Below are 21,838 nucleotides of genomic sequence, written 5' to 3'. Positions count from 1 at the left end.
TGGGGAGTCCATTGAAAAACTTTTCTTGGCCACCTGTTCTCCGGCATACGTAGAACATGTCCAAACCGCTTTAAGCTGGATTTTTCAATTCGATCTAGCACTGTCTCCTCCGATGCATTCATGATACGCCTGACCTCGATGTTAGTCTTTTTTTCCATCCTAGATATACCTGCGCTCCTTCTAAGATAGTCCATTTCAACAACTTGGATTTTGCGCTTCGTATCTGCACTCAAAGTCCATAGCTCTGAACCATAGCAAAGAACTGACTCCACAAATGTTCGTCCAAGTCTCTTTTTAGTTGTTGCAAACAAGTTTCGGTCCCACCAGAGACTATTAAGACAACCAATAACTTGTTTGCTCTTCTGAATTCGGGTTTGTATTTCTTCTTTGCCCAAACCCTCGTTGTTGACAGTAGCACCCAGGTATTTAAATTTGTCTACTTGTTGAATCTGAACGTTATCATCTATGAAGACAAGCGTTGGAATTGACAGCTAAGTATTCTGTCTTTTTTAGACTAACCTGAAGTCCCCATTTGTTATATTCTTGGTAAAGCCTCTTAGTCATGAACTCCAGATCGAAAGAGTCCTGCGCAATCACGACCTGATCGTCTGAAAAGCTCAGAGTAAACAGTGTATCTTCCCCAATGGGTATTCTCATGCCTTGGCATCTCCTCTTCCATTCCCTAAGGGCTACTTCAACGTAAGCATTGAAGATTAGAGGTGATAAGCTGCATCCTTGTCGCAATTTGTTGGATTGGATAGCCTGTGTTCTATCTTAACGTACGCTTTATTTTCTTTATAGAGCTCTTTTATTATCTTAAGTAGGGGTCTATCTACTTCTAAAATATTCAAGGCTTCCCATATCTTGTTGCGAGGAATAGAGTCGTACGCTTTCTCCAAATCAATAAACGCTAGATGGACTTCTTGATCTACTGCTATCTTTTTTTCCATCACCTGCTGTAGGACAAAGAGGTAATCTGTGCCAGATTTCCCCGGTGTGAATCCGTTTTGATCTTCCGAGATTTTGTCACCAATATTATCCCTGAGCTTACCCTGCAGAACTTTTCCAAAAAGCCTGCTCACTGAACTGTTAATGCTCAAGCCTCTATAACAATCGGGGTCGTTCCGATTTCCCTTTTTAAAGATAGACACTATATGAGCCACTCTCCATTCTTGGGGTAGTTTATTTTGCAGACAGCACTGGTTGAACAGCTCTGCGAGGCGCCAGCGCAATTTCTCGGTCCCACACTTTAACAATTCTACTGCAATGTTACCAGGACCTGGTGACCATCATATTGACATCAACATCGAATTTCTCATGTCAAAAAACTCCCAGGCATCCCAGGCACCAATTTTCATCCAAATATTGTCGTTACTTCATAAATTATTTTGAAAAAATCGAAATAAAATTGAAACTTCTACACCCTGTATTTCGGAAACTAAGCATTTTAGGACATACATTTATACGAATTTTTTTGCTTATTTTTATCTGCAGAATATGCTGCCGAAGTTTCCGGAATACAATTCTGACCACCCTGTATATTCAATTTTAATAGATTCCTATTACTGCCAAGAATCACTAACTTACATTGTGTTACTTTCGAAATATACGCGTCTAAAAGGTGATGGCATTGCACAGATCAGTTATCCAATTTTATATTTTATTTTTGATACTAGCGTTGTTTGAAACGATAATAGGAAATATGTCATTTTTTGAATTATATTCATTTCATAAAACTCTTTACGATAAAAAAAATTGGCGCCGGGAGGCACTTATAGCCGCCCATACTAAAATACGTTAATATCTCGAAAACTGCGACTTTGACTGATTTTGATGTTATTACAAATTTTGTTGCAAATAATATTCCTAATCTTAATTTGAAAACCGTGTTTCGCTAGCTACTGTAATTTTGGAGTTACGATTTTTTTTTCAATTTTTAGCCCCCCCCCCTATACCCCCTTACCAACCCCCCACCCCCCAAAAAACTAATGGCCAGATTAGTTTTTGGTGGGGGTGGGGGGCAGACAGACAGACACAACGAAAATATTTTGTATTTAGGTCATTTATGACCCAAGAAGCTCTGGCTCGACGGAACAGAATTAAATTATTCTGGGTGCCGGGCCACAGCGGCATCCAAGGCAACGAAAAAGCCGATGAGCTAGCTAGGCAAGGATCATCGGCATCTTATCTTGGTCCAGAGCCAGTACTGGGAATAAGCAAATGTATGGCCCGTAGTGCATTAAAACTCTGGATCAGGGAAAAGCAGAATGTCCACTGGAGAAACAGACAGGGGCACAGGTACAGCAAGGTTTTTATCCAAGGACCTAGCTCCAAAACCGCAAAAGAACTGCTAATGCTTAGCAGGAATAAATTGCGGATTACAACAGGCCTCTTGACAGGACATATGGCTGTCAAGTGTTACCTGAACAAGCTCAATCTGTATCAAGGAAGTCTTTGCTGCAGACTCTGCGATAAAGATCCTGAAACAGCGGAGCACAAAATATGTCACTGCGAGCTCTGGATCGCAAGCGACACTTTTTATTTGGGAAAGCTAGGCTAGAACCGGAGGAACTATGCTCCCATCCTATCAAGGACCTGCATAAGTTAGTGCAGGGCACAGAGATAGGAGAATGGGTGCAGATATAGAAAGGGGACAAACACAATAGGCCTCACAGGTCGCAGTGTTTCCGGCAGAGGACGGCCCCTTATTGTGGAAAAAAAAACCACCCCCCCAAAAAACTAATGGCCAGATTAGTTTTTGATGGGGGTGGGGGGCAGACAGACAGACACAACGAAAATATTTTGTATTTAGGTCATTTATGACCCAAATAACTCATTTTGAGTGAAATTAAAAAAACTTTTTTTTTCCGATCCTAATAGCCTACCATACCTATTGGTATGGTCGGCTAAAAATATGTAAAAAGTGTAGTCAATAAAATGTCAGTTAGTGACTTTTGGCAGTAATAGAACGTTATATGAAAGAATCAAAATAAAAAGCGCCTTCACCAATTTGTTAAGAATTTAACTGGAAATTGATTCGTCCACAAGAGACCCAGAAATAGTTAGGGCCCCGTCACAAATATAGAACTTATTAAAGCGGGCACGTCACACACGGCTATTCGTGATTTAAAAAGCGTTCCCCTTTCAAGTCGGCGACTAAAATTAACCCGAGACAAACCGAAACGAACACCGGCCGACGCAAGCCGTGAAAATAATTAGGAGTATTAGTTTCGACGCATACAGGGGTGTATATTTAGAAGGAAAGTTATGTTTTTTAGTCGCGGACGGTGCTTGTTTACTGGTGAAACGCATTGGGAAAAAAATACTTTTAGTGTCAGGGGAACGGTGTATAATCGTAAAAATTAAAAAGGGTTGTAGGTGATTTATCGGCGTTGTTTTGGTTTTAATTAAAAAGGTATTTTTAAAGTTCCTAAACAGAACGGAGTCGGCATTTATACCGGGTGAGGCATTTAGAATTTTTAGAATTTAGAATGAGTGGGAGGGGGGTTAATCACTGCGACCTTACAGATCTATTGTGTCCCCCTTTCTTGAGTTATAACTCATCATACAGTCCCAGGGCTTTGACAAATGCCAGTATCTGGGACGGTTTTATAGAGGGTAGTTCTCCATCTCCAATATCAGTCGTACCAAAGTTCATGGCACGAATGGTTGTCGTCTCCGCGCACTCAGTGATGAGGTGTACTGGTGTTTCCCCATTTTCCCCACATAATCTGCATTCGCCGTTTCTTCTTAGTTTCAATCTACTGAGGTGTTCATTGAGGAGACAGTGTCCTGGTAAAAACCCCGTGACAATCCGAAGATTGTTCTTACTTAAATCCAGGAAGATCATTGATTTTTCTTGATCGTAAGCCCTCAGAAACTTTTTCGAGTGTCTTAGATCGTTGCAAGATTCCCATTCCAGGATGCGGATGGAGACTTCTAAGTTCTTGAGTTCCGCCTTGAGTTGGTTACCTGTTGGAAAGCAGAACGGTTCTGGTCCAGTTAGTGGAGAGTTCGCTCCTTTTCTAGCTAGATCACTTGCTTTTTCATTGCCTTCTATCCCTTGGTGAGCAGGCACCCAGAGTAGGAGGACTTTGTTTTCTTTGCCTAATTTATTCAACTTCTATATGCATTCTTTGACTAATTTCGAATTGATTGATACTGAGTTGATCGCGTTTAACGCTGCTTGATTATCAAATAAGATGGCTATCGGGTGAGGCATCGTCGTTGGAGACATAGGAAATCCCATGCAATTCTTGAACCATTCGAATATTGTCTTCCCCGTTGATTTTACAGCAAAGTCGTACATAGGTTTTTTAAATACCTGCGTACTGAATACACATGCAAATCTGAATATTTTGGACAAGCCGATTTTAAGAAATTTAAGAAAAACTACATCTATTTTTAAATTAAAACTGAATAGGGGTAACAATGCAAAACCAGCGCATGCAAATATCAACATACCCTAAGTCCATTTCACTAGTCCCAAAAAATAGCAAAATAAGCATTCAGCATTTAACGTTTTATGTCAAACTGGCTAGGTATTTTTACACAAATGGAGAAGAAAATTAAAGATAAAGGATTATACTATATCCGTATTGTAGCACGTTTTTAGACAACTTCTGTATTTTTAAGATTTTGACGGTCAAACATCAACAAAATATTCCTTATGTTTGGACTAAATTTTCTGGAAAATAAAGACATAATTTAAAATTCCGTTACAATACGGAAATAGATTGAAGTTTTGTGATTACAGTGATATATAATTTATATGGTTTTGTAACAAATTGCTCGCTATTTTATGGCAAATGCTGAAGCTCTGCAAACCTTAATCAAGTCTTAATCAAAGCACGTGCGTTTCGAATTTTAGGTGTGGCTAAGCCTTAGGCAGATTTCTGAAATATAATAAATATTTCCTTCGGCCACACACCCGCTTTACCCGACTCCTGAGAGTCACCCGAAAGTACATCGTAATAGGCTCTTAATTTCTCATCATAGGATGATTCGTCAATGTGAAACTGTATATCCTAAACGTTTAAGCTGATATATTCTTTGGTTCGTTAGGCTTTTGCCTATTTGAAAGAAGTTTTAAATTACAACAATTTATTTTGCGCACACTAATCGTAAGTACTATGGGACTATAAAGAACTAGCGTAGACAGCAACACAAATTGCATTTAACATGAAACATGTTTGATTTTTATTGCTTTTATACCATTTTGTATTAACTAATATACACTTATTTAGCAAATATTTTTGAAAAAAACCTTTATATTCGAAACGGTATCAATTAATAGAGAATCAATTATTTTATTTAATAATCAGATGATAAGAAATTATCGTATGTAGGATATGTCTCCTCAATGAACACCTCAGTAGATTGAAACTAAGAAATAACGACGAATGAAGGTTCTGTGTAGAAAATGGGGAAACACCAGAACATCTCTTCACTGAGTGCGCCGAGACGACCACCCTTCGTTTCATAAACTTTGGTACGACTGATATCAAAGATGGAGAACTAACCTCTGTAAAACCGTCTCAGACAGTGCCTTTGTCAAAGTCCTGAGACTGTATACTAAAGAAATACTCAAGAAAAGTGGACACAATGGACGGTGATAACCCCCTCCTATACCATTCTACCATTCTACTATAACAGAAGTTTTGCTAATGCTGTGAAAGAGGGTTCTGTATTGATAAACCAATAACAATAAAATTACCAAGAAAAAAATCAGTCAAAGCATGAACCCACGTGAGCTTGGAATAGGCATTAAGGGAATGCAAAAAATGACGCTATTCTGGTGCGCCAAAGAGGCGACGGAGAAGCAAAACTTAAAGAAAACATCGATCAAAAATAGGGTCAAATTTTGCTACCACGTTACCAAGGAAGAGGAAAATCAGTGTATAAAAACTGTAGGAATTGAAACGAAATATAATGACGATTTACTTCTACCCTACCCAATAAACAACATAATAAATGTATGTTCTCTCCCTCAAGTCAACTGAAGTTTAGGGCTATTAAGAAAACCTAACATCATACTTAGCTATTGTGGAATGTGATCCAAAATCGTTTGGTAATGTAATGTAAGGAGCATTATATTTTGGAATAAATAAAGACTTATATATACCAATAAAAATTGCGAATGTTTTCCCGAATTATGTCAAGATTTGAGAAGATAACAAGATAGACATCTATAAACCTAAAATAGTATCCAAATGTGAATAGTGTCGTCAGCTGCCACACAAATGATATCCAAAAAAACGTTAAAATATACAGGGTGGTCCGAATTGTATTCTGGAAACTTCGGTAGAATATTCTGCAGTACAAAATAAGTAAAAAAGTTCGTATAAATGTATGTCCTTAAATGAGTAGTTTCAGAGATATAGTAATAGAACTTTCATTTTTATTTTGATATTTTCCAAATAATTTCTGAGGTAACGTCAATAATTGGATGAAAATTGGTATCTAGGAGTTTTTTGACATGAGAAATTTGATTTTGAGGTCAATATGACTCCTACTTGTAGAGGGCGCCACCTACATATCTTTTAACTGATTTGAAGACTTAATAACTTTTCGCCCGTACTTGTATAAAACCACTGAGTAAAAATATACATATTTACGACATTTTTTTACGTAGAAAAGGTCTCTTGGTAAAAATCACAACGACTAATGGTTCTCGAGATATTGGTTATCGAAATTATCAATACCTTTCATCATTGACATAAATTAAACATGTTGACTAAATATGTAGTTATTAGACTGAAATCATAAATTTGAAATGTTTTTGCGCCAAAAGTTCATCAGAAACTATTTTATTATAATTTTTTCGAATTTGTGGTTAATTTAAAAAAATAAAAAGTTCCCAAATTTATCATTTCAGTGAAATAACTATCTACTCAACATGTTTATTTTTGTTAATAATGATATGTATTGACTATTCTAATTCTACGTATCTTGAGAACGGTTGCTCGTAGAGAATTTTACCAAGAAACCTTTTTTACGTAAAAGACGCCGCAAATGTATATTTTTTTACTCAGTAGTTTTATACAGGTACGGACGAAAAGTTATTATCTTCAAAGCAGTTAAAAATATGTAGATGGCGCCCTCTACAAGTAGTAGTCATACTGACTTCAAAATCAAATTTCTCACGTCAAAAAATTTCTAGATACCAATTTTCCTCCAATTATTGGCGTTACTTCTGAAATTATTCGAAAAAAATCAAAATCAAAATTAAACTTCTACACCTTGTATCTCTAAAACTCAGCATTCTAGGACATACATTTATAAGAACTTTTTTACTTATTTTTATCTGCAGAATATGCTGCCGGAGTTTCCGGAATACAGTTCGGACCACCCTGTATAGAGCAGTCATGAAAGTCCCCTCAGATGTTAGAGCAGTCCCTCTGCTCTAACATCTGAGAAGAAACAGAAGCCTAAGCAAGTATCTGCGAAAAAAATTATAACTACTTATAAACAAATTTGCCTAACCAACAAAAAACACTTGTTATTAAAATGATTATTAAAAAAAGTCTTCAGTTTGTAGTTTGTAGACTGTATGATGAGTACGACTCGACTTGGTAGCGGTGATTAACCCTCCTCCTAAACATTCTACATATTCTACAATGTTAAAATTGCTGTTTTAGTTACAGAGATCAGATATTTCTATGCCGTTGGTTCCTTCTTTATTGTAATTATTGTATTTTTAATCGCTTAATATATGCAGAAAGAATACCGAAGAGAAATAATATTATAATTTAAAGGTGGTGCACGGTAAAAAGCCATCAGAAACAATGTTGCGTTATATAGGGTCGGGAAAGCGATTTAAACTAATAAAAAACTGCATAAACATACGCGCAAATCGCTTTATTAATTAACATATTTTTCGGTTCGCGGAGAAGGAAAAGGGAGAGAGTCTTAATAAAAAATATTGTTTAAGACCAATTAAACTGTAACGCGCATAATTAAGAGATAATATTAAGCTTATAACAAATAGGACTGGTTGTGTAATTTTCGTCCTTAACAGTAACGTCAAAGTGTTTATGGGTGTCTCAACAGAAATATAGTTTAATTTTTTTCTTTTGATAATAAGAGAAGAATTTTTTAATGAGAAATGTTCGTATACAGGAGCCAAAGTGCGTCTATAGACAAAGGAAAGGACATATAAATAGAATAAACAAAAAACTAGAATAAAAAAAAACTAGGGAATTTTGTTTAAGTTCAGATCTAAAGCATGTACTAGGATGTATGTCACTAAAAATATTTTAACTTCTACATGGTGGCTCAAAAAAGTGTGAGTGCATCTAGATGATTTTTTTTAAATGCAACGGCCTGTATACTATTGTATTTTTGGCTTCCTTTCAGATCACTTTACATAATCCTAAGATATGAGAAAATTATATTTCGATACCCTTTTGGAGATATTAATACAAGAACTTTCCTGAAATCAAAACTATAGTAGATATTTAATTTAGATGGTCTCTGCTTAGTTTAAATATGGTAATCGTAAATCATACAGGATGTTGAAAATTCTACGCCAAACTTTCTAGAATATAAAATAATTTTTCTTATATATTTTTTTAAATGGAACACCTTGTATATTATTTTTTCAATAGATGGAGAACTAAAATAAGAAGAAGAATAAAATAGAAGAACTAATAATGTAGAAGACAAATGACAAAAACTGGCAATTCGATTGGTCGTAATCATTCCATATCATTAGTCAATCAGTACCATAAGATTGACAAAAAAAAACTCTCACTTTACTTCATTTCACTGTCAGGAGGAACAAAGATCAGCTAGAAAATTAAGTATAAAAGTGGTTATTACACACGATGATCCCAATGGATATATTTCGATTTAGTAATTTAAACTACCATAAATCATAACGCTCATAAATCATAAAACTTGAAACTAGCCGGGCAAATTCAACTTGTCCGAGGGATAATAGCGAATAGCATCTTTATTTGTTCGATTTGTCCCTTTTATGTCGAGCGAAACTTGGCAAATTTCTTCCGCCAAACGAGTCCTCACAAACGGATCGACTCCTTATGAAATATCCGGATGACAAAGGGCGTCTAGACGGAGTTCCCGAAGGGCGAATTTAACGATTGCGATGTCCCGAGGCGCTTCCACCAACTGAGTGCAAGAAAAAAGTTATTATCCTGCGGTTGCCGCCGCGCCAGGATAATCTCGACTTTATCGTTTGTAATAAAAAAATATTTTCGTATGAAGGAAAATGGGCTCGTTAAAAATTAGATTATGATGGAAAATAGAGAAAAAGTTAAGCGTTTTTTCGTCGAGTCCAAGTTGTAATAGATGATACAAATAATAAAAATTAATATATGCAGATGTGTCTGGTTGAACTTGTTGATGTATAGTTAGTTGAGCTAGGTCAGAGTTTGTCGTCGGTAGATATGCCAATGCGACGATGATTAGAATGGTCATTGCCTTATTCAGTACTAAGATACTTTTCAGGTCAGGGGCTTGGAACACTATCAAAGGAAAGTTCCACTCCTGCAACTCCCAGACATACCAAGATTGTACAACTTTGAGAAGCACCTCACTGTAGTGTTGAGCAATAAAAAGGATTGGAAGTGAGAAGCGTATACTGATGCTTCAAAAACCAAAGCAGGGACAGGAATAGGAGTATCTGGGCCGAAAAATAAATACTCCGAACCAATGGACATCTGCCCCAGCATATTTCGGGCAGAAATCTACGCTATCGAAAGATGCGTTCAACTTATCTTAGGTAGGAACTATCGGAAATAAGGAATTCAACGTTCTTGACGTTCAATTTAGGCTGTAAAGCTTTAAGTTTTTCCTTAATATATCCCTTTGGATTTTCGAAGTGCCACATTGGTGCATCTGAGAACGTGCTACACAGGCTAGGATTCTTCGTTTAGAAGCAATTGGTCCTCCTATATTAGGCATCAACCTATACACCCAAAGCGGTCAAAGTTCTTTCCGCCTTTCGTATAAATTGATTTATATGTTCGAATGTAAGTTTTGAATCTCAAATCTCAAGCCAAACTCCAAGATTTCTTATAGTATTTTTAGGTGTAATTGTTGTACCGAGAAGAGCTCAAATGAAATGTGAGAAAGTTTCCTCTTGGTGACTAATAAAACCGCTTGAATTTTGCTTGGTGCTAGTTTTAAACCTTTGCGCTCGATCCCGTTAGCCACTCTTTGTAGTCCTGCATTAGCAAAACCCATGAATGTATTTTCGTTTTTGGCCGTTACCACTACTAATGTATTTTCGTTTTTGGCCGTTACCACTACTAGTGTTCACAAAATAATGTAATTTCACAATACTGTATAGAAATAAATTGTTATTCAGGTCTTAGTTCTTGATTTGTCTATCTAGTTTAGAGCTTAGAGTTGCTTAGCTTTCGAAATACCCATGGGCTTATCGATTAATAACTTTTTTTCCATAGCAACAGTTAAAATTGCCTTATCTTCTTCTTCCTCTTTTTTTTAGAAGGCGTATCGCTTGTTTAGTTCCGGTTTCCTCCACGTCTAAGCAACTCTTGCGAGGTTGACTGCCAACTGTCTTGCCAACGTTTAGGTGGTCGTCCAGTAGGTCTTCTGCCATGGGGTACGTTGTTGCGAATTATTATGGCCATTCTCTCGGGGCCCATTCTATTGACATGCTGGTTCCATTCTCTTCTTCTCTGCCTTATCCATCTGACAACGTCGTTTGTTTGGCACTTTTCTCTTATGTCTACATTTCTCTGTCTGTCCCTCAATGTGTATCCAGTTATCATTCTTAAGGTCTTCATTTCAGTAGTTCGTAGGATTCTCTTTGTTACTGATGTTTCAGCTCTGGTTTCCGCAAATTGCCTTATATCTATCAAAAATAGCAGGGTTGGAAAAAATCATGACTTTTTAAAAAAAAATCAAAAAAATCAGTTTTTTTTTATTTAAATCAGATTTTTTTGATTTTAATAGAAAATATTATTTAAATCGGATTTCCAAATGATTAGGACTTAATTCCAATTAAATTTCTAACCTGAATGCGTAAATCTTCATAACTCTGCCCAATACTGACAACATTAACAATTCTACGGCGCGTCATTTTCCCAGACATCGCGGTCACCAATATATTCTGCAAAAAAACTCGCTCGCTTCAGATCAAAAGGATTTTTTTTGAAATGCCACAAGTATTAATTTTTGTCATTTCAACGTCTAGGCATAAAGTAAAGCACTAAAGCACGCCTAAGCACAAAAGTACAAAAATATTTTCTTAAACTGATATTAAGCGTCAATTTCAACCAGTGTACAAATTGTTACTCGATTACTTACAAGGCATTACTTTTTATATTATTTGCAACGTTTGAAATTGATTAAAAAATTATTTGTAATGTTTAATTTGTAAAAATATAGTATATTCTACTCGGAGTAAAAATGTACTTTTGTGCCTCCCTGTTTACGCTAGTCCGTCAAACGTACAACCCCGTCAAAAAAAGTATAATTTTTACTCCTTACACAATACCACAAATTACCTATAACAGATGCGAAAGAAAGCGACTGCATCGGAAACCGCTCGGCAAACCCGACACGCCTATTGAGTGGTGTAAATACACCAGTCGTTTAGTCCGGAAACCTGTGCTGTGTCGTATTCGCTTGCTGGAATGACATAGTGCGTGGTTATATGTTTCTTTTTAAAAACGCGTGTAGGATTTTTGTTGAACTTTTAAACTGTTATTTCTAAGTTTTGGTAATTTGTATATCTTTTTTAAAATGGGATGTGTTTATTTATAAGGAAAAAAAAGATATTTATAGTATAAAAAATTAATTTATTTAACAAAATTTAATTAAAAATGTGACAAAATAGTTACCTTTCTATTGGTTCTATCGGACTTTTTTCGACTATATAAATCTTTATTTGTAAACTTTAATACATCAAATATTTTTAATTTAATAAATCATTTAATGATGTAAATAAGAGGAAATTTCTCACATGGGTGGTCAAATTTTATAGTTTTCATTATATCAAACAGCCTCTGAGAAATGTTTTCAATTCAAAATGCCTTTAATTATGTTTGACTACATCATTAAAAAGGGTCTTCAAATACATCAATGTGATATTTGTCTAAAATTTGCAAAAGAATCCGAATCTCTGGATAACTCGAAATTATTTACCCATTTAAAAGCCTTTGATCATGAAAGTGGAAAAATTTGTTCATTTTATTTGCAGGCTGGAAAAATTATTTATATTAAATTTTGATGAGTTTTGCACTGAAGAAAACATTCAGAGGCTGTTTGATATAATGAAAACTATAGAATTTGACCACCCATGTGAGAAATTTCCTCTTATTTACATCATTAAATTATTTATTGATTGAAAATATTTTATGCATTAAAGTTAGTACAAAAAATAAAGATTTATACAGTCGAAAAAAGTCCGATAGAACCAATAGAAATGTAACTATTTTGTCACGTCTTTAATTAAATTTTGTTAAATAAATTATTTTTTAAACTATAAATATCTTTTTTTTTCCTAATCTCCTACGAGCTGATATAATATGACGAGCAATCTATTAAATTACTGTGAGATTATACAGAAAAGTCCACAGACTTCGAGACATAGGAAAATCAAGTCCAGTTAGCGTGTGTCCAAATTTTGACAAGTTTTCAAAAATTACAGTTTTGTTTAGACTGACATTTAATTTCGCCTGACTTCTCGGTGAATGATTTTATGGGAGTACATACAATCTAAAATTTACGGCCATGAAGAAATTAAAAACTTGGAGCAGTTAAGACAGAAAATATTTAATGCCTTTGACACTGTCACCCCTGATATGTTATCCAATGTGTGGAGGGGATTTTATGATCATTTGGGTTATTGTTTAATGCAAGAGGGAGGCACTTTTGAACAATTTTTGTAATTTTTTAAATTTCATTATCCTGTTTTTTTACCGTTTACCCATTACCTACCTTGACGGACATGGGAAAACGGAGGTCCTTTTCAGGACCGCAAATATTCTGATTGAGAAAATTGGTAACTTTTTTTTGGATTAAAAAACAAAAGTTGTTAATATAATACCAATTTAAAAGTGTTTTAGTAGTTTTAATACACACTATGATATAAAATTTATTATTATTATAATGTACATTATTAATACTATTGTTCATTCGAAATGGCATTAAGGCCCAATTGCAACAATTATTTAAAATTTTCTTAAAGATAAGTAGAGCTTAGAATGAGCTGTATTTATATATTTACTTTAATATTCACCTTAAATGAGGGAATTTGACTGATACAATTTTTGAATTTGAATTGTTTTTAATGATACTAACAATTTTAGTTCAATTTTTAATAAAATTTATTTAATATTAATAGAAATCCAATAGATTTGAAACCTCTTTTAGCGATTTATAACATTCTCAAATGAATTACAGGTGCCCTTATTTTCTATGAACATCACACAGCTTTTTTCATAGTCGCTGCAGTTGCTATAGCTATAAAAACTAATTTTTAAGGTGTGAAAATTGCGACACACGCTAAATGGACTTGATTTTTCGTATGTCTCGAAGTCTGTGGACCTTTTTGTATGCCTCGATAACATATTGGTGCAGATTATTTTCGCCCAAACAAATAATAACCCAAACTATACATTGATGCGGATTGTCTATGAACTCTTTCTGAAGGTCACAGAAACCTGAACGCGTAATTCGGTGATCTTTCGCATCTGTTGTAGTTAATTTGTGACAATACACTATTGCTAGGGAATAGTCTTAAGTCGAGAATGAAATTAGTATTATCTATTCTCAAAGTGTAAAATAAAAAGATATAAAACAGCATATTTTCTGACAACGATTTGAAGATATATTCTAACATCAAAAGAACCTTTTTCTGTACTTTAGAGGTTGCAAATGAAATGTATTAGAACAGCATTTTTTTGTCACCTGTACATACATTTCAAAATAAATCCCTGCCCTTTAGAAGTGTAATGGATTCACACGAAATTACTTCAAAAATCGGTCCAACATCTTAATTGATGAATAGATGTAGTACGTATACAAATTATTTTTTATATAGTTTTATAACATTTATAATTTTTTTTTCGATTTATTAAACGTATTTAAAGGTTACAATAGCAAGTGTAACATTTGATTTAACGAATAGATATAGGGTATATATTGTTACGTTTTTCGTCGGTTCCGTGTGGATAGAAAGTCACAATTTATTTAAACACTATTTATTTAACACTAATGAACAAAAATAATAACGATAAAAGACTTATAGAACTATTTACAAACGATTTATAACTAAGAATTTATTTTGAATTTTAGCGCGTCAACTGTATATTTATAACTGCCCCCTGTAGGCCACGGCCGCCGGCTTTTATACCGGCAGGTAAAGAACTCTAGAATAGTCCAAAGATCGTTAGGCGCATAGAGAAGGTTTTCGAATGTTCTCGTATGTACGCGTCCATTCTAGTGGGTCTCGATTCTTCTCGAACGAATGAATCATTGCGGTGTCTATGCGATGTTAAGGTCATCCGAGGGCGGCCATATTGTGAGGTTAGGTCGAGTCCACACCGGCTCGCAACACTGCCCCCTTCTTAGGCACATGCTCGTCCCGAGATGTATACGGTGAATGAAGGTATTTGCAAAGCTGGCCCCTGGTACATTGCGAAGTCTGGTAGAAATAGCAGTCTACAGTTTTCTCTCCCGATCTCAGCTTTGGGTTGTAGCAGCAAACGAGGATCTCGATTCCCGTAAATCTGAACAAGACTTCAATCATGTTCCGGATTGTACGCCAACTCAAACCATCGAGTCCACACGCCAGCTTCGGAATGGCTAATCGTGCAATGTTGTTGTTTAGCAGGGCTTCTCTCAGTTCAATCAGGGTCTTCCATAGATTGAGATAAGTCGGCTTACTCGGGGACCATTCCTTGGTGACCAGGTAGAAGATGTGCCTTGCTTGACCATGTGCATTGTCGGTTAGCCTCAAGACGCTTCCAACCTCTGGATCCTGTCGGCGTAGTTCTCCGACACGCCCAAACTTCTCATTGAACGTCGCAGCGATTCCTCTGGACATCCGCAAATCTCGAGCCACACAATGAGCGAGCGAATAATCAGGAGGCACGGAAAAGAGGTCTCGTTGATCTTCTTTGGTTACACCATAGCGAGCCTTCTCACTGCTGTTGTATCGGGCCATGAAATCGTCAAAGGACATCTCCGAATCAGGGGGATCAAAGCTGCAGGTTCTCACGGTCCCAGCACGATCTTCTATTTCGCCTTGGTAGGGGCTCAAACGGTTGAAATGGACTACCCTCGGTTTTCCTTTTGGCAATTTTCTGATACGGTATACGACGTCATTAATTCTATCCATGACTTCGTATGGCCCTTCCCACGAGGATTGTAGCTTCGGAGATAACCCACGACGTCTCTGCGGGTTATATAGCCACACCAACTTCCCTGGTTGGTATCCTCCATGCTCAGCTTGAATGTCGTAGTGTTCCTTCATTCGGTCACTAGCACTTTGAATATTTAGGCGGACTCTCTGATGAATGTCGTCCATCCTTTGACGTAGTGTGTGGACATAATCTTCTCCGGCGACTTCTTCTCCCGGTCGGCAACCAAATTTCAGATCACAGGGTAGGCGCACTTCCCGTCCCATAACGATGCTGGCTGGAGTTTGCCCTGTAGATTCTTGGACGGATGAACGGTAGGCCAACAGGAACAGGTGAAGAAATTTGTCCCAGTCTCTTTGGTGGTCAGAGACTACTTTGGCCAGATAACGGTTGATAGTTCTGTTCATGCGTTCAACCATCCCATCGGATTGTGGATGTAGAGCAGTCGTCCTGGTCTTGCGGATGTTCAGGACTTCACAGACGCCTTGGAACAGATTGGACTCAAAGTTTCTTCCCTGATCTGAATGAAGCTCCATGGGAACACCAAACCTGCAGATCCATTCTTTAACAAGGGCATCAGCAATCGTGGACGCTTCTTGATTTGGCAACGCGTAGGCCTCGACCCATTTGCTGAAGTAATCCATTACTACCACAATGTATTTGTTGCCATCGTTCGTCTCCGGGAAAGGACCAGCCACGTCGATCGCTATTCGTTCGAAGGGACTACCAACATTGTACTGGCGCATAGGGGCTTTACCACGCTTTTGTGGCCCATTAATGGCTGCGCAAATGTCACATTTCTTACACCAGGCCCTCACATCTTCTTTGCAGTTCACCCAGTAGAACCGTTCACGCAGCTTGCCAAGTGTCTTGGTAACACCAAGATGTCACCGCTGGTTCCATTGTGAACTTCCGCCAAGACTTCGGGACCCTCTTCTTTGGAATGACGATCTGCCTTCTCTCTTCTTGTCCCTCTGGTCTCACAATCACACGGCGAAGTAATCCGTTATCTATTACCAATGAATTCCACTGGGACCAGTACGACTTCACGTTCGGCGAATATCTGCAAACTTCCTCCCACGTTGGTCTCTGGTCCGCGTTTTTCCAGTTAATCACCAAGCCCAACTCTGGATCACTGATTTGGTCATTTGCAAGATCTTCGGTTTGCCAACTATCACCAACCACAGTCGTCCTTAAGACTTTCACTTCTTTCTCTTCTTTGTAACGATTTCCCATCTGTCCGCAATTCCAACAGCGAATCGGTCCCCCCTTCTTGCTCATATACTGATCCAGTACTTTCCGCACAATCCTTTCCACTTTGGAATCGTCGGAACTCTCCTCAACAGCCCGTACAAATCCTAGAGACCTAGAGCATTCTTTCGCGGCCTCAAATTCCAGGGCACGTGCTAGGGCATCTCCCAAATGCGTTGGATGAGCTAAAAGAAGTGTTTGCCTTGTCTCGTTGTCACGTAAACCATCAATAAAAGCCTGTACTGTTAAGCGCTCCATAACATTTTCGGGCATAGCAGGGTACGCAAGGCGAACGAGGCGGGCTACGTCGGCTTCAAACTCCTGCAGAGACTCATTTGACTTTTGAATGCGATTTTTTAGCTGGGAATGATAGACATGTTCCAAATGAGCTTGGCCGTACCTCATTTCTAAATGTCGTACCAATTGCTGATAATCTCCCTGTTCCGATGGTGACAGTGTCTGCAGGATATCAGTCGCATCTCCTCGCAGTGCGACAGTCAAAGCGGTAGCCTTTTCAGCGATTGTCCATCCGTTCGCTCTCGCAGCGGCCTCAAACTGGCAAAAATAATTGGCCCAAGCGGTTTTCCGTCAAACTGTGGAGGCTTAATAACTGATTTTGAGATATACTTATTTTCGACTAGTTTCGGTGCCTCCGATGTTTCTTGACATTTTGGTGAATTTGCCTTTGCTATTTCTTGTTTTAAAATTTCGATTTTTCTATTTACATCTTCCTCAATCTCTGTTATTTTATTGTTAAAACTTTCTTCCAAAATTACTATTTTATTATTAAAGCTGGCCTGTATATCTTTAGAATTTTCGATGATCTTATCTTCTAATGTATTGATTAAATCCTGGGAATTTTCCATAATTTTATCACTGATTTTCTCTTCTAAATTAAATTCCAAGTCAATTATTTTACTATTCAAATTGTTCAAGTTGTCGTCTAATTTTTGTAGGCACGAGTCAAGGTCACCTTCCAACTCAAAGCAAAATGTGTCAGGATCCTCACCTTCCTCCACCAAAACGTCTCTTAGTCTAGCTTGCAAAATGCTTTTCTTTCCATCTGTTTCGCATTCCCTCTCTTCCAGAACGCTTTTTAATTCCGACACTTTCAAGTCTTTCAACAATTTTTTCGGAGCCATTGTCTGTCTTTTTATTTTACTAGTCTATCACACACGCCACACTTGACACCAATTGTTCGTTTTTCGTCGGTTCCGTGTGGATAGAAAGTCACAATTTATTTAAACACTATTTATTTAACACTAATGAACAAAAATAATAACGATAAAAGACTTATAGAACTATTTACAAACGATTTATAACTAAGAATTTATTTTGAATTTTAGCGCGTCAACTGTATATTTATAACTGCCCCCTGTAGGTCACGGCCGCCGGCTTTTATACCGGCAGGTAAAGAACTCTAGAATAGTCCAAAGATCGTTAGGCGCATAGAGAAGGTTTTCGAATGTTCTCGTATGTACGCGTCCATTCTAGTGGGTCTCGATTCTTCTCGAACGAATGAATCATTGCGGTGTCTATGCGATGTTAAGGTCATCCGAGGGCGGCCATATTGTGAGGTTAGGTCGAGTCCACACCGGCTCGCAACAATATGTTATAGAAATATTTTTTATAGCTTTCTAGGACACATTTTTATAACTTTTACAGTTATTTTTCGATTTATTGTGAAGTTTAAAAAAAAATGATTTTTTGATTTAAATCACATGACTAAAATTTAAAAAATCACTTGATTTAAATCATGATTTAAATCATTTGATCTAAATCATGCCAACCCTGAACAATAGTATAAAATAGTACTTTAACCGCAAGGGTAGATTAAATGATACTTTAACAGCGAGGATAGGTTAAACATTTTATTTCTTCTCGCACGTTTTTTAATTGCTTCCATTTTTGAAAATTTTTGTATTCCTTTTCATACGTTATTCGGGATTTAAATGGAAGTAGTTTGGATATGGCGTTTGTCGCCTGAGACTGAATATCTGTTGGTAATTTACTTATTTCGGTTTGAGCAATTTCTGGCTCCAATTCAATCAGCAATCGACACGAAAGAGAATTAAAAAATATTGACTCAAAACTGACAACTAACGAGACAGCTTTATTTATTTGTCAAATTAGATAGAAACCAGCGCCAACCCAGCACTATATTTTTTCTACTCGTAATAAATTCTTTGAAATAATAATTTCTGAATATTTTTTAAAACGTAACTCGCTATGGAAAAAAATATTGTTTTATACACGACGATAAAATTGCATTACCTTCTCCCGAAATTAATTCACTCGCGATTTCATCGCTCGTGAATTATTCTTTTCGGTCGACGATAAAATACCATTTTATCGTCTTGTATAAAAATAACTATTTACATATCACTCTTACTTGTTCAGTTACCAGGCAAAAACATGCTTTTTATTCTTTTAAAAATTATGTATTTTTAAGATTTAAAACAGTTTTTATTGTTTTAAACGATTTAACTCCAAAATCATAATAATGTTTGAGCCTTGTTTAAAACACATTACTCGTAACTTTTGATTTAAAATAATTTATTATTACAGTTGAGGGTTGGAACCTTTGGTGTTGCACAGCAAAATACAACAAATTTCATACTTTTATATTTACAGCAAAATACAAACAATTTATACAGCAAATAATTTAAAATTTGTTTTTGATTTAAACTATATGTAGTGTAGACGGCATTCAAAATAAGAAGTATATTGCAGTAAAACATATCTCGATTTTGAAAAAAATTAATGTTATTCCTCCGAGTTGTAGCATAGAATAATAAGTTTAAGTGAAGTATCATTAAATAAAGATGTCTAATAATGGTCACGATAAATGTTGACAGGTTATTGATTAGATATCAATTTATAACAACGTTTTTAATTTATAACAAAGTTTTTTAAGTAACTGACATGGTTTTACATGAAATCTCAAATCTTTTAGTAACCGAAGAACTGCATGGCGAAATTCGTAAATTCGTAATAATCGTCATATATTTGAACAACTCTATATTTGATTCAACGTCATTAAAATTATATCAAAAATATAATTAATTTTCAGACAAAAACGGTGCTTTAAAAACTATAAGAATTGTCATTATCATTCTTCTATTCAGGAACTCAAGAACAATTTTACACAATTTTAATACTGTATTATAATTTCTACACCTACTGTAATGCCGTTTTCGTTCAATCACATAGTGTATAACCATACCGCACTTAAAATAAACAAGAGACATTAGAAAACGGTTTAATAGTCTTAATTTAATAGTTTATTTATAGCATTATTCGTGCGAATATATCCTTTAACACAAGTTTATGTGCAAATACATTTCAAATGACAGTTGAGACACATTGCAGCGGGGTATCTAATGTTTCCCCGAACGTACGTAACCGTTACATCTTTAGAAAATGACTCAGAAGGGGCATTTTGGGAAAATCTGAAACCTAAAAGCGTTCTTTAAACTGGCCGGAGACCGTTACTTGGCGTGGAAAATGTTGAATCGGCCGCTATAATCGTTTGGTTTTATTATTTTAGCGGAATTTTATTAAGATACTGTCGCTTTGTTGGGGTTTTCTTTCTATTTTAAGAAAGGATATTTTGATAAAGGCAGGTATCAACCCTTTTTGTTTATAAATCATTTTCAATGAATATATTCCCAAATCGATTCAAATATTGAATCTATTTAAAAGTTGTATTGACAGGCTTTGTTTGTATGGAGGGAGGGAAGTTAATCACCCCGACCTTATAGCTCTATTGTTTTCCCTTTTCTTGAGTAATAAAAAATCATTCTTGAACTCATCATACAGTCTCAACCACGTAATGCTGGGCAATAAAGAAAAATACCACTATTTTAATAAAATAAACTAAAGAAATGTAAATAAGTAATTATACCAAAAAATTGGCGCCGGGAGGCACGTATAGCCGCCCATACTAAAATATGTTAATAAAAAGTTGGTAGGCAGTTCTTTTAGTTTCAAAATAAAGGAATTATTCCAATTTTTTTTATCTCAAAAACTGCGACCTTGACTGATTTTGATGTTATTACAAATTTTGTTGCAAACATTATTCCTAATCTTAAATTGAAAACCGCGTTTAGCTAGGTACTGTAATTTTGGAGTTTCTATTTTTTTAAATTTTTAAACCCCCTCCCATACCCCCTTACCAACTCCCCACCCCCAGCAAAAACTAATGGCCAGATTCTCGGGTGCTACAGTATTTTTGTGCCAAATTTGGTTAAAATCGGTTTAGCGGTTTTTGACTTATCATGTTACAGACGGACAGACAGACACCATGAAAATATTTTGTATTTAGGTCATAACTAATTTTGAGTGAAATTAAAAAAACTTTTTTTGTTATTGATAGCCTGCCATACCTATTGGTATGGTCGGCTAAAAATCAAACTATACTATATACGTCACAAATAAATTTTAGCTTAGTTAAAAAAACTCATAAGGATTTCTATTTTTTCAGGGTGATCCCTTTTCCAAAATTATTAATAACCAACAGATGTCGGAAATGCGTCCGCCTCTTTGGAAACATTAGAAGAACCGCTGCAATATGTCTCAGCTGTCATTTTTAATTTATTCGCACATAAAATCCAATTATATAGCTCACAAACTCGAACAAGACTAACTAAACAAAATTAGAACATATGTGGTTGAGTAGTAAAATATACGAAACTAGAACATTTTAATAAAATCTTGCTGAAGATATAAGTAGCAAATACACTACACGGCACGTTTATTAGAGTTAATCAAAGTGCAAAGATATTTTTTAATTAGTGATTTAGATTTTTTTATTATTTTTGGCAGAATAACTGAGACGAACAACGAAAAACAACGTTTACGTGGCGTTTACGAAAAGATTATGTTAGTCAAACTCAGCGCTTTTTGGCTTTTTTTATTTCAAGTAATATTCTACTCCCTTTTTTATACAGAAAGTGGCAACACTGGTGGAAAGTGACGTTTCATAAATAATTCTACTCCGGGGATTAACACATAATATTCGTTGGAACGCCATTTCGTAAAAAATATTTTGTTGTCTGGAAAGAATTATGAGACAAATAATATGTGCGTCGAAAAAAAGGCAATTCGTTTTGTGACGCATTTCCGCATTGCCGTCCCTGCCTTTAACATAACATACGTAGGGACGTTGTTATTTAAAAATATCGATATTTAAAGTATTAATGTGTTAAAATAACCAACTATTTTCC

This window comes from Sitophilus oryzae, unplaced genomic scaffold (genome assembly GCF_002938485.1).
Source record: "Sitophilus oryzae breed Bouriz unplaced genomic scaffold, Soryzae_2.0 scaffold_1_pilon_pilon, whole genome shotgun sequence".
NCBI classification, from domain to species: domain Eukaryota; kingdom Metazoa; phylum Arthropoda; class Insecta; order Coleoptera; family Curculionidae; genus Sitophilus; species Sitophilus oryzae.
This window is presented reverse-complemented; position numbering follows the sequence as displayed.